Source organism: Dipodomys spectabilis, unplaced genomic scaffold (assembly GCF_019054845.1).
Source record: "Dipodomys spectabilis isolate Male_0828 unplaced genomic scaffold, ASM1905484v1 ptg000048l, whole genome shotgun sequence".
Taxonomy (NCBI): Eukaryota; Metazoa; Chordata; class Mammalia; order Rodentia; family Heteromyidae; genus Dipodomys; species Dipodomys spectabilis.
Genome location: NW_024870725.1, coordinates 137,239 through 152,354, shown reverse-complemented (window position 1 = coordinate 152,354; position 15,116 = coordinate 137,239).

The following is a 15,116-nucleotide window of genomic DNA, read 5'->3' as shown; positions in this document are numbered from 1 at the left end:
TTTCATTCACCACAGGTGCATATGGATATGGATTGTAGATGTACAATATTGTCATTTTCCAATTTGTTTTATACTAGAGCATGGTAGTTAAGTGCTTGTTTTCCTGTTGTCAGGTTGCCTTGTAAGTGATTTGCCTATTCTTGTTAAGTGCTTTAATTCTCTTCACTTCTTTGTTTTATTTACTATTGGGGAGTTTGTAATATTCATCATACAGGTTACCTTTTTTATGAATCTTCCTTTTAAAACTTGCCCATCAGATATGACATCCTATACGCATACATGTTGGGTCTTCGTCTGCCCTGTGGAAAACAGATGGGGTCCAAGCAAAGGTAAATGCAGTGCTTGCCTGTTCCCCAGCCTTCCTTAGCCCCAGAGACAATCAGATGCAGCTGGAAGTCAAGTCAAGCAAGAACTCGTTTATTACCACACAGCAAGCACCTTTTAAAGCTAAAAACCATGCGGCATAAAAGGGGAGGAAAAAGAACCAACCAGTCACTGAAAAGGTCACACCCTATCATGGCCTAAGTTTTATCCAATCAGCTTTTAGTGTAAACAATTCGGACTCTGCCCACTCAACTTCCTCTCAGCACGATCTTTGTTGCTCATGTGCCCCACACATACATAGAACTTACTGCAATATTTCCTTTAATTTTCTAAGCCACTGATAGAACAGAATATAAATTCTTTAATCAACAAATACATTTTATTAGTATTTTTATCCTAGCTAACAAGTAAGTTCTACATACATACAGATATTCATTGAATACCTCCTGAATGAATGCATAAATGAAAAAATGATGTTCGTTTTCACAGCATCATCATTTTTCCTTATTCGACATTCTTATTTATAAAATTGTGACCTCCAAAAGGCAAAAACATAATTCTTCATTCATTATACTTAGCATCACAATTCCTTAATAAAGGCTTTATTAAATGATAGGTGGATAATGGATTAAATGATGGATTATTTTCATATTAATCTCTTTTACAAGCAACACAAAAATATATGAATTATAATTATATAATTTACATGATGTTGTCTTACCCAATATCATTATAAACATTCACTATGTGAATGTTATACCCCTGACTTGTTGACACAAGAGTTAATTGGTCTTCACCACAGTAACAATAAAATCTAAGTTGTTTAACGAAAATTAACTTACCTACTTTTAATATCAATGATTAGAAAAATATTTTCCTCAAAGTTATGAAAACTCTCATTAATAGTTATCCAATGTTAAATAACTTTAAATTTTTATATAGAAATACAATCCAAGAAAACATAGCCACCCTGAAACAACTCTTCTGTAATGATAAATTTTATTCCATTTCAAATGTCTTTTTTCAAACCAATAATATTCATGCTATTGTGAAGCAAAATAATAAAAATATGTTTACATTCAAATGGCGTTTGTATTTTAACAAAGATTATTTAAAATGAAAAGAACTTCCTATTCAAAGACTTTCATTATCAATATGCACTATCAGATATCTTTATAGGTGATAACCTTATTTTTGACATTATTCATGGAATATTAAGCAATGCAACTTAAACTGTAACATTGTTTATGACTAGGCTAAAAGCTATATGTTATAATTGGTATCATTTGTGATAGATTTTTCAGGTTCCTTTATATCTCCTATTTTCAGTGGGTTATTTTTCATTGACATTTTACCCATAGATTGTTTATTTTTTGTGTGTTGTTCTTGTTTCTCTGGAGTTTCCAATTGAAAATGCAAAAACACTGAAAAATAAAATAAAAATTAAATGCAAGTGCAATGTCAGGAAAGAAATAACAGTGGCTAGCACCCATGAAATCAAAGCAGTATAGAAAAAGCAACTTAGAAGAAAAATGGTTTATAGAACATTATTTTTTTTACTAAGGACCATTTGTGTTAGATATGACATTGTATTCCTCTGAATTTAGTAAAAAAAAATAGATAAAATGAGAGGAGGATGAATCACAGTTGAAAATTTGTAGAGCCAAAAATATCAATGATTTTTTTTTTCAAAAATTAAAGTTCAGGGGCTGGGAAGGTGGCTCAGTGGTAGTGTTCTTGCCTTGCATTCATGAGGCCCTGAGTTAGATTCCTCAGCACCACATAAACAAAAAAAGCCAAAAGTGGCACTGTGGCTTAAGTGGTGGAATGCTAGCTTTGAGCTGAAGAGCTGAGGTATAGCGCCCAGGCCCAGAGTTCAGGCCCCACGACCGACACACACACACACACAAAAAACAAACAAACAAACAAAAAACACCGTTAAAGTTCAATCTTAGTCCCTGAAAAGCTAGAGCTGAGATGAAAAGCATCTTACAAATACCTTAGTGAATACCGGTAGCTTAATTGCCTCTCATATCAGATGCTATATTATGACACACAGTGGAAGAAAGAAAACAATCCTTTGTAGGAAATGTATTTTTCAGAAAATGAGTGAATATTCTCCTATAAAGTAGTAAAAAATATTCCAGAATATATCCTTTTAAAACTTGTCAAATGTTGATAGAAATCTGAGACATTTACAGCTTTTCCCATAATTTTGGTAGTATAATGATGAATGAAATAAATTTAAGTGTGTGATTATTTGATATGCATACACAGTGGGAAATGTTTTATTTTGAATCATACATATATCTTACACTTCATTTAGATGTCACTTATTTGTATTCATTATACTTAAATTCAAGTTTATTAGCAAGTATTAAATGTAAAGATGCAAAGATGCATCATATTATGAACCATTTCACTATCCTATAGATTGCATTTGCAAATCATTCTTAATAATTGAAATTTTTATACATATAAAATATTTAAAATATATATAGTTCATCTTTCTATATATAATATATATATATATATATATAATGTGTATAGTATATACAGTATACATACACAGATTACATGGTAGTGAATATCTTAGGTTGAGTTATATTTTTGTCTGAGTGTATGGATCACCCCAGGGTGAAAGATGAAATCTCAGATTATGTATTGTGTTTTCTCTATCTTTATCTCTATGTCTCTGTCTCTGTCTCTACTCTCTTGCAGTACTTCGATTGAACTCACTGTCATCTGGAGAGTGTATGGATCATATTTATAATACAATAAGAAGTAAGAAGACATTGCAAATTAATGAGACTATGATGAGTTGAAATGGTCCTTTTTACATATAAATGAAAAGAATGGAAGTATGATCCTTTTATAAACCCTAGAACATGTACATGTGTGATAAATAAAGCCTTGTCTGTAGCTTAAAAAGTCAACTTACAGTGTTTCATTGGGATTTTTCAATAATATATACAAAAAAACTTTCACACCACCATGTTTTGAAAAACAAATCCCTGGCCAGTCAAGATATAAGCAATGCCTTTACTCTTGATTCCATACTCATAAATTAAATTACTTGACATTTTACGGTTAGTAACTATTATAACCTACATCAAGCATCTTTTACTGGCATTAGCAGACTGTGCTGAAGAGTCCTTGGAGTGTGCTAGAGAGTGATCCACAACTAATCATCCCCAACTTGCAATTGAAACTGTTGAAATAACATTAAAAAGTTTCTTCCAGAGCTTTGTACTTGGAATGTGGCTATTTGAATCACACAGCTCTGAGAGTTAAAAAGTTGATTTATGATGATTATACTTTTGAAGTTATTGAGAATCACTGTAGTTAATGTTAACAATGGAAATTATACAAAACCAGCAGAGCACTATTTAAGTCTGAAGCATCACTTCTCTTCCTTAAAAACTTTAGTTTTATGCTCTATCTGGCCATTTACCTGCCATTTTTGTCTTTCTTTGTGCCTGTTGGAGTCAGAAAAATCAAAGAAACTTTCCATGAGATACAATATAATTAGACTTTCAAATAGATCAGTTTTTTGTAGAAAAATATCTCAAAATCAGTGGCTTAAAACCAGAAACAGTTTTTGAGTTTTCATAATTCTTTAGGCTGCAAAGGGAGTTGGGTATCCAATATGGGGACCTTTCCACATAGTTTAATAAAAGACTTTCTCAAAGCATAGTACATGATTTTCAGTCTTCCAAGAAACAATTGTGGAAGCTCAATACTTTAAAATCTACTTTAAAGGTTAAACACAGATGATCACATCCTGACAAGCTGTGGGTAAGGAGAGAATTGGCATGTTTCAAGATTAAAGGAGTTGGATGGAAGATTTCCTTCTTCCTTGAGAGAAAATAGTCCTTTTATTTAAGTTTCAATGTATTGGATGAGGTTCACTCAACATTATAAAATATTGCCTGATTCATTCAAGATATGTTGATTTAAATATTAGTCATACATAAAGATAACTTTATAGAAATATCTAAATAGTCTTTAGCCAGCATTTTGTGTACCACATTCTAGCTAAATTGATGCATAAAAATAATAATCATCCAATGTCTAATGCATAGTTCCTGCTATCAAGAATTGATTAAATCAACATGTAAATTATTATGTATAGGAGATACAACAAAAACCCTATAATATAAGGTACTTTTGTTAATTATCCCTATGATATCTTTAAACCCAAATGATAAAATCCACATTTTGTTGAACAAAAAGCTATTAAATATTATGGCTTTCAATGAAGTTACTAATTAATATTTTCCAACCTGATTCAATTGGATAATACAATGATATTGCAACCTAAACTGTTGTGTTTTCAATAACAATTATCTTTATCACAATAGCGTCCATGCTGATATTTCATGAGAAATATTTATGTAATGAATAAGTTGACTTCACCTAATATAATTTTTTCCAAATCTTTCTATTTCCTTACAAATGGTACAATATCATTTTTTTCTGATGGACGAGTAGAATTCCATTGTGTATATAGTTCATTCTCTTGATCCATTTGTCCATTGAGGGGCATCTGTGTTGATTCCATATCCTGGCTATGGTAAACAACTCTGCGATGAACATTGTTTTGCTGGTGATTTTAGTGTGGCCTTGTTTGTACTTTATTGGATAAAAGACAGGAATAGAATTTCTGGGTCATAGGGAGGTTCTGTGTTTGATTTTTTTGAGGACCCTCCATAATATTTTACAGAATGAGTGAAGAAGCTTACATTCCTACCAATAGTGTAAAAGAATTCCCTTTTGGTCACATTCTCATCAGCATTTGTTATTGATAATTTTCTTGATATTGGTCATTCTAACTGGAGTCAAGTGGAATATCAGTGTTGTTTTGAGTTGCATTTCCTTTAAGGCTATAGATGTTGAACATTTCTTCATGTGTGTCTTGGTCATTTTGCATAGTGTCTCTAATTTTTGGTAGCTAGAATAAATAAATGTGTAAGTAGATACACTAAGTGGTATAAAAGTAGTTATAAATGAATTAATGAAAGTATATATATATATATATATATATATTTGTGGGAGCACAAATAGTCTAATTCTTTAGAATAACGAAATTAAAGCCCAACAAATAAGTACCAGGAACTAAACACTTGCAAGAAGGTAGGGTGCAGATAAGGAGAGGGGTAGAATAATAAAAGTGGGAGTGGGGGAAAATGCAGGCAAGAATTCATTGTATATAACACAGAATTGAGAACAATAAGGGAAGAGGTGTGTCAAAGAGAGATGGAAATATTGAAGTGATGACAACAGATGATGATGCATTATGTACATAAACTATTTTGTTAAATGGAAAAAAATCAACACATACGTCAATGCTTACATAAACCGTTTTACCTCTTATAAAATTAAAATGTATATGAAATTAAGATTATATATGTTAATAAAATTATGCTAATCAAATGTCATGCTCCTATTTTCATGACAAAAAATTAAATTAAGCACATCACATATAATAGTAAAATCTCAAAGTTACTGAAGTTACATAGAAAAAAATAAAAATAAAATCATCTATAATACTCCTATGCACAAAGAATATCACAGAAATCCAATTTTGAATTAGAAAAAAGTAGAAAAATAGACTGAAATTTCTCTCAGGTTTAACCCTTGTGTAAACAAGAGAAATAATTCAGATTTGGAAGAGAGATAAATTTGGTTGTAATAAAATTAAACAAAGTGTTATGAAGCTGACCTTGCCCTGCAAAACTGGATTGTTTGCAGCAACGGTGCCTAAACAGTAAGCATAAGTCACTGAGGTGAAGCCTTACTATAGACCCCTCCTGAAAAGATTAAAAAATTAACTGCCCTGTTTCCTCTTATGATTCTCTTATACCTGATACACTACAAATACGTCTATTTTATATTACTAGCAACTTTGTTAGTCATAAGTTCTATAGCCAAGGGATTGAGTACTCCATCTTAATCAATTTAATAGATTGTTTTGTGTATTATAGGTCTCATGAGATTCCACATGAATTTCTAGTGATTACTTCCATTTTTGTGAAAACCCATCATTGGAATTTTGATAGGTATTGCATTTGATTAATGGGACACTGGATATTATTCACATCCTAACAGTGTTACGTTTTGCTGTATATTAAGGTGTAATGTTTTCCTATTCATCAATATGTTCAATTTCTTTCAACAACTACCTTTGGATCTTTCAGTATGAATCATTCAGTTCATTCTTAATGATTTTTTTATTTGGTGGAATTGATATGGAATTCTTTTCTTGCTTGTTTAATTTTAATGTATATAAACACAATTGGGTTTTTTGCATGTTTAATTTTATCATGTAACTGAAAAAATAGTGTATTAGTTATTATAGTATTTCTTTTGTATTTATGCTTTCTATATAAGGTCATGGCATTTGTGAATTGTAATCATTTTCCTTTACTCCATTTTGGATAAATTCCATTCATTTATTTTTGCTTAATTTCTGTTAGAATTTCTAATACTGTTGAACTGAAAAGAAGTGAGCTCTTATTCATGATTTTAGGGGAAAAGTTTGCATTTAGGTGTACTTCATATGTGGACTTTATTATGTAGAGGAAATTTCTTTCTATTCATGTTACCTATTTTTATTATGTTTTCATTGCATGTTCAAATCAGTGAATACAATCTTTTAAATTAATTCTGCTTATGTTGTATATTTAAAGTGATTTTTAATTACATGTATTCAGGAACAAATTCCACTTGGTCATTATACATAATGATCTCTATAACATGATGGTGATTCTGGTTTCCTAAGATTCTATTAAAGTTTCTTAAGGAATATTTTTATATGCACAATTAGCTTTTTTGTTTTTTTTAGCTTAATTTTATTGTAAAGATGCTGTACAGAGGGGTTATAGTTACATAAGTAAGGTAATGATTACATATCTTGTTGAACATTGTTTTAAGGCATATTGATCTCTGGTTTTCATATATTTCTCTGCCTTTGGTGAATGGATACCACTTGCAGAATGGATGATAAACTGTTCCTTCACATTTTTTTTGGTATCAATTTTCAGAATGCAAATATATGTTCATCTCTTCCTATGGTGATTCCTTTCACTTGTGTAAAATTATTAGTACTGTCTCCACTCCCATTTATAGTTTCAGGAACTTAAACATTCTTTTTTTTCTTTGTTAATGTACAATTTTCCATTTTACTAAAAATTTCAGATGGCTAAATTATGTCTTCATTAATTTTGGTAGTGTCTTTGTTTTTTCGACTTCACTTGTCTACACTGATATCTTTATTATTTCTTGAGAATTTCCTCACCAGTTATAGCCAAAATTGGACTGAACCTGTGATTATCACAAACTTTTTTCCCAAGTTGCTAGAATTATAGGCATGAATAGCCACATTTGCTATTTTTCTGTCTTTTAGAGTTCTCTATTTTCTTATTGATTATTGGTATAGTTGTCCTGTCCCTTATTTAATCTGTTGTATTGCTGTATCAAATTATTATTGACAAAATAATTTTTTTCAATTCTGATTATTGTATTTATTTCCCCAAAATGTTTCAAACTTACTTAAAAGGACCCTAATATCTCTCCACACATAAATTCTTGCAACAAGTATTTGTACAACCTTCTTGAAATGTGGCCAGTGCTTTTTCTTGCCTTGCAACATGACAGATGAAAGAGAACCCAGTCCTCACAGTAGTAATTAGAAAGGTTAGAATGCTTCAAACAAAGGCTAGTCATTACTCTTTGATTTCAGGGAAGAAAATTAAAAAATGTGTTGCTGCCTACTCTAGACTAGAACCATGGTGAAACACAAGTAAAATCAGCATGATGAGATAAACATAATTAAAAATACTGTTTTTTTTTCTTAATTGGGTATGCTTTGCTTATAGATCATTTTGGGTGCTGTTATAAAAATATTTCAAGTTGGTTTTGGTACTTTTTAGAATTTCTATGGGGAAAATTAATATTTTATTTTGACATTTTTATCTTATTATTTTCTACATGGGAAAACATATCTCTAACAATAGCCATATATTATCATTGCATATATAAGTACAATTTACCTCATGTTAAAAATAGCTAATACAGTTTTGTGATACTATATGTCCTTCTACCAGTATAATAACATACTTCAACCCTGGCAAAAGGGATAACAAACTTCGTATCATTATCAACAAGTTACAGTTCATGCTGTACTAGGAGAGATATGCCTTTCATTTCAGTCTATCTCAGAGGTCAGAAAACTCTGACATACTGTTTATTCATCTATTTGGGTAAATAAAATTGATACTAACATTCAGCAACGTATTGTCTTAGGTTGCTTTCATTTTATCCTGGAAAGGTGAGTGTTTATTACAGTGATTGCAGGGCTGGAAAGGTGTATTTGTTCTCTGCCTTTTGAAAGAAATACTGTCCCTAGTCTACTTCATGGGAAATCCTGTTCCAGAATCATATCTTAGCTTGTACATTCTTATTACAAGTTTATATCATATGTTGTAAATTGAATTTTTAGTCTATACTCTCTGAGATGATTATATTGCAGAAATTTATGAAAAACTATACATATATTTATTATTTACTTCAGGGGAATATAAAGCAAGTGGATAACAAGAGAGATATGTTGGAATATGACTGAATAAAAACATTAAATGTCAAAAGTAGTTGGGAAGCTCAGATGGCTTGTGTCATTTCAAACTGAAGCTAAGGGAAGCATCTATCACTGGATGCAAGCTTCCCTGGGAAACAAGTGTACTTTTGGAGGAAATGGTTCAATAAGCCAAGAGCAATTTGTGATGAAGGTAAGCATTTCATGGCTCTGGAATCCCTGGCAGCTCCTGAGAATAGGCACTTTAATCTTGAAGGTAGGTGTCAGAGACACATCACAGAATTCATCAAAGTAACTTTTAACATCTCAATGCATTTTGCATTTTTTTGTTCCCTATGTATACAGCAATTTTGTAAAGCTGACTGGTGCAATTTAAAGAAAATTACATGTACGTGAATAAATAATATATTTAAAAGAATTTATCGCCAGATTTTTCACAACAGTTCATTTTAAATGTTTAGGATGAAATTCTATCACATATCTTATTATTGAACTTTATTATTAAATAAGTTGAAATATAGCTTTTGTAAAAATCATCTGAGGTAACAGATAATAAAAATTAAATATAGTACATGAGAATGTTTCCTATTTTATACATTCAACTTCAGTATCTTTATTAAGTTACAAAGTTATGTCATAAATGAAAACTGTATTTTTGCATTGTATTGTATTACCAACTATCAATGACTACAGAAAAGTGATGTTGGACTGATGTACAAGCGTATAAAATTTCATACAAAATTTAAGTAGTTTTCTAATTATACAGTATGTTGAAAATGAAGTATAGAATTTTGGGGTGAGACAGGAGGGAAAAACTTGGAGAAAGCAAGTGTAGGGGTTACATTATTCACCAAGAAATGTACCCTTTATCTGATTGTGTATCTCTAACATCTCTGTACATCATTATTACAATAACAATAAACAAATTTTTAAAAAGAACAACATAAGATCACAATATATTTATATGACTATTTCCTTGATTAAATGATCACTTTTTTCATATGTACATTAATATAATTTTGAAGACATTTTATCCTACCCTTTCATGTCTTAAATATACAACATTTATGAAAAATTTACTTAAAGCTATGTGTGGTAACACATGCCTATAATCCCAGACTCAGGAGGCTGAAGTGGGAACAACACAAGTTCAAGAATGGCCTGGTGAATGTGAACTATCTTGACTCAAAAAAAGAAAAATAAAAAGATCGTTTGAACAATAAAAACAGCAAAACACAAATAGTAAGCTAGTACCATATCTCAGAGAAATTAAGACACATTTTCACTGAAAACTAATGAACCAAATGTCCAGTGTTTTAAGTCTTAATACTTGAAAAGAAAACAATCCTCATGACCTTAAAATGGTAAATAGTTATTATACATATATTCTATAAAACTATTATTCAACAATGAAAATGAACAAATAATAAATTCAAAAAGTAAATAAGATGAATATATAAAGAATTATGCTAAAGGAACCAATAATAAGGAATTTGAATATTAGTTGCTAAGTACTGGAAGAATGAGTAAATCACTGGCATTTTTAGATAATGCTAAGGAAAAAGAGTTCTTTGTTGTTGTAGTACTGTAGTGTTAATATCCTTGTTATAATATTATAATACAGTTTACGAGATATTACCATTAAATTAAATTGACTAAGGAGTACATATGATCTCTATATTATTTGGAAGAGCTTTCTATTTTACTATTATATGGACATATTATATAGAGTACAATACTAGAAGCAGTTAGAAACTAATTGTAAGAAGGCCTTGAGCTTTGGTCACATCTAAAGTAGTTTAAGAAGCAATCATTTAAGGATATACTCAGCAAGTTGTACTTAAAGGGTTTGTTGGTAGACTGATAAAAAGCATGAGGAAAAGTGTCAAAGAGAATCCTGATGTACCTGGATACCATTTTTAAGATTGAGTATCCTAGGAAGAAGTAAGATTTAGAATTGATATTATCTAGAGTTTAATTTTCTATGCATTTTCATAGAGATGCTTCCCAGATATACTAGTGGAGATAACAGTTAAATATATGACACCATCATTCACCTAGAATTAAACATATAAGCAGATAGATATATGAGAGTCTAATTCTGAATGGAGATTTGACTTGTAGATCAAAAATTTAGGAGGTTTTAGTGCATAATTAGCATTTACATCAGGACTGATGTCATGACTGAATGTTTTAGTAAGGCTGATCTTTAGGAATTCTTTGCAATCAGATTTCATAAGGTATTTTTTAATTAAAGGAATAAGTGACAATAAAGGAAGAAAACTCATTAGTTGATTTTCAACAGCGAAATAGTAGAGCATCATGGTAAACATAATCTGAAGAAGTTTCCCTAAGAAGGAGAGAGGGATAAAATAATCCCAGTGCTTATGAGTTAATAAGTAGGATAAAAACTGAGATGTGGCCTCAGAATTTGATCCTTGTAGGAGACCTTTGTCAGTAAAATTATTGCCATGATCAGTACCACAAAAGGCTAATTGAGTTGGTTTAATTGTCATACGAAGAAACTAGTAAGTTAAACAGAGAAATAGATTAAATCGTCAAGGTTAGGGATGAATGAACATTTTATTTTTAGATGGTTATATTAACATCAAGTCATTACATTTGGGAGAGGGTGAATGTAGTGCAGAGGATTAATTTTGTATGAGAAAAGAGAAATAATAATACAAGTGTTATTGGGTATAAGAAGTGGAGTTGTGACCTAGTACAGAGGTGGTTTGGGAGTAATAAGATAGATATAAAGATGACTCTTTTTCTTAGAGAAACAAAGAGAAGAGAGTGTTTCCACAGATGTACAATGTAGTAGCTGCTGTAGTGGGAAAATGAGAATCTGTCTTCTAAATTTCTATTTTCTCTGTGAATAAAAAGTAATCTCATCAATAGAAACTAAAAACCTTGGAATAGTTGGAAGTCTCAGAATAGAGGGAAAGATAATGAAGAAATTATTTCAGATACTGAGAGAATAAATTATACAGAAATAGTGAAAACTGCATATGACTATTATGTGGACACAGACTGTAGGAAAATCAAAGACAAGTTTTAAGAGAAGTTTTACCCAGCTTTATACAAGTATGGATGTAGTAGGTGCTATCTTGAAAAGACAAGCAAGGCACCAGTGGTTCATGCCTATAATCATAGCTACTTGTGTGGCTGCGACCAGGAGGATAGCAGGTCAAGGAATAACTGGGAATATATGTGACTACACTTTTCAATGAATAGCTGGGCACAGTGGCACACTCCTGTCTTCACAGTTATGTGGGAGCTTACAGTCAGTCTGATCAGAGCTGAATACTAGCCCATACAGAAAATGTAATGAGATTTCATCTCACCAGAAATAAACAGGGTATGGTGCTGTAAACCTAGCACCAGAGCTTTTAAAAAAAGCCTAAATTGGGCAAATCGTGATCCAGGCACACACTCAAGAAGCAAGTGTATATTCTCCAAAGTAACCAGTGCAAGAAAGAGCTGTATGCATCGCTCAACAGGAAAGTATCTTCCTGGCAATCATGAGGACTCAAGTTCGACTAATAAAAATGGACAAAATCTTGATGGATGTTCAGATTAAATGAATTTACAAATTTTGATCTTAGGTATGTGGGCACATACCTGTAAATACTAACACTGAGGAAACTGAGGCAGAAGACTCACAAATTTAAAGTTAGCCTGGGTGGTTCAGTAGGAACTTTGTCTCTAAACAAAAACAATATATCTTTCATAAAGATTTTGTTGTTGCCTATTCTGGACGCTGTCCTTGAGCTTTCTTTCTCAAGGCTACCTCTCTAACACTTGAGCCATAGCTCCACTTCGGTCTTTTTGGCGATTAACTGCAGGTAAGAGTCTCATAGAAAGAAATTATATAGGATTCAAGATATTCATACAGTGCGACCAAAGGCACACGTTCTTAGAAAACAATCACAGAATTTCAATAGCTATGTGCATATGATCCTATAAAATGATAATTATTGAAATGAACTCTAAGACATGGAGACAACAGCTTTTTCCTCAATTTTTTCCTTTGTCAATGGAAAATGTTGAAATACAGAAAAAATGATACTGACCCTCTTTGTGTCATAAATATGATGTGTCGCTGCTGTCATAAACTATTGTTAATCAATCCCATTAATAACATTTTAGTTAAAAGTGGCATCTGGTTTGAATTATTCATGATTTATTCATCTTTCCTGCTATAGGGTAAATATGATTATAAAAAGAAGAATTACAAGGCTTTGCCATGCAGAAGCTCTGCATCTTCATGCAATCCTATTGGTCCAAACTTTCTTTGAATTATGGTGTTTCTGTGTCTGTATTAAGAAGAATTCGGCCTGTGCCAAGGAGCCCTAGAGTTTCTCCTATTACTTCCTATAATGTTGTCAGGTGGGCTGCTTTGACTTTGAGGACTTTGATCCATTTGGAGTTAATTCTAGTGCAGGGTGATATATAAGGATCTAGCTTTAGTTTTCTGTAGATGTTTAACCAATTTTTGCCAGCATCATATAATGAAGAGGCTATCTTTCTTCCATTCTATTTTTTTAGCTCCCTTATCAAAGATTAGGTGGCTATAGGTTGGTGGGTTCATTTCTGGGTTTTCAGTTCTATTCCATTAGTCCTGAGGTCTGTTATTGTGCCAGTACCAAGCTGTTTTGATTACTGTAGCCTTGTAGTAGAGTTTGAGATTTGGTATTGATATTCCTCCAGCACTGTTCTTTCTGTTAACGATGGTTTTTGCTATTCGGGGTCTTTTATTGTTCCATATGAATTTTGGGTTGCTTCTTTTATTTCATTGGAGGTTGTAATATGGATAGGTATCACATTGAATTAGTAGATAGTCTTTGGAAGTATTGCCATTTTCATGATGTTGATTCTTCCAATCCAGGATCATGGGAGATTTTTCCACTTCCTAAGTTCTGCTTTGATTTCCTTTTTCAGGTTTTAGAAAGCCCACAGATTGGGAGAAGATCTTCACTAGCCATACAATGGACAAGGGTCTCATATCTAAAATATACTTGAAACTCAAAAAACTAAATCCTCCAACAACAAATACTCAAAGAAACAACTGCCCGATAAATAAGTGGGCTAAAGACTTAAAGAGTAACTTCTCTGAAGAGGAAATAAGAATGATCAATAGACACATGAAGAAATGTTCAACCTCTCTAGCTATAAAATAAATGCAAATCAAAACACCATTGAGATTCTACCTCACCCCAGTTAGAATGGCTATAATCAAGAACTCTAATAACAACAGATGCTGGAAGGGATGTGGACAGAAGGGAACCCTACTGCATCGTTAGTGGGAGTGTAATCTTGTTCAACCACTTTGGAAAACAGTATGGAGGTTTCTCAAAAGACTCCACATAGAGCTCTCCTATGACCCAGCAATCCCACTTTTGGGCATCTACCCAAATGATTACAAACAAGGCCATACTAAAGCTACCTGCACCACTACATTTATTACATCATTATTTAGCATAGCTAAGACATGGAACCAACCCAGATACCCCTCAGTAGATGAATGGATCAAGAAAATGTGATATATGGATCAAGAAAATGTGATATATATATATATATATATATATATATATATATATATATATATATATATATATAATGGAATTCTATGCCTGCATCAGAAAAGATGAAATTGCCCCATTTGTTAGGAAATGGAAAGACATGGAAAAGATATTAAGTGAAATGAGCCAGGCCCAAAGAAACATAGATTCTCTGGTTTCCCTTATTTGCAATAACTAGTACGTGTCTAGGACAAGCTGAAAGGCCAAAAGCTATGTACATATGATCATGTAAGATGATGTTAAGAGAAATGAATTCCAAAATAGTGACACAAATATCCTTATTCTTTCTTGTTATTGTCTCTAACGCATTTATTATGTGCCATGTGAGTTTTTTGTTTCTTTGTATGTTCCTCCCCCACGGTATAACCCCTGTTTTCACTGTATGTGATGTCGGTGCCCTGCATTTTGTATATAGGCTTCTCTAATTCAGGAAATGGAAGGAAAAAAAAAACAAAATGCTTAAATAAGGATACAGATTGATCCATTGTAACAATGAGATATACAAAACTCTGTTGAAAACGAACTTTACAAATTCGGTGGGGGAGGGGGTAGTTGTGGAGGTGGGAGGGAAGGGATGGGAGGGGGAAAACAAAGAAGCAGGCAACAGTCTC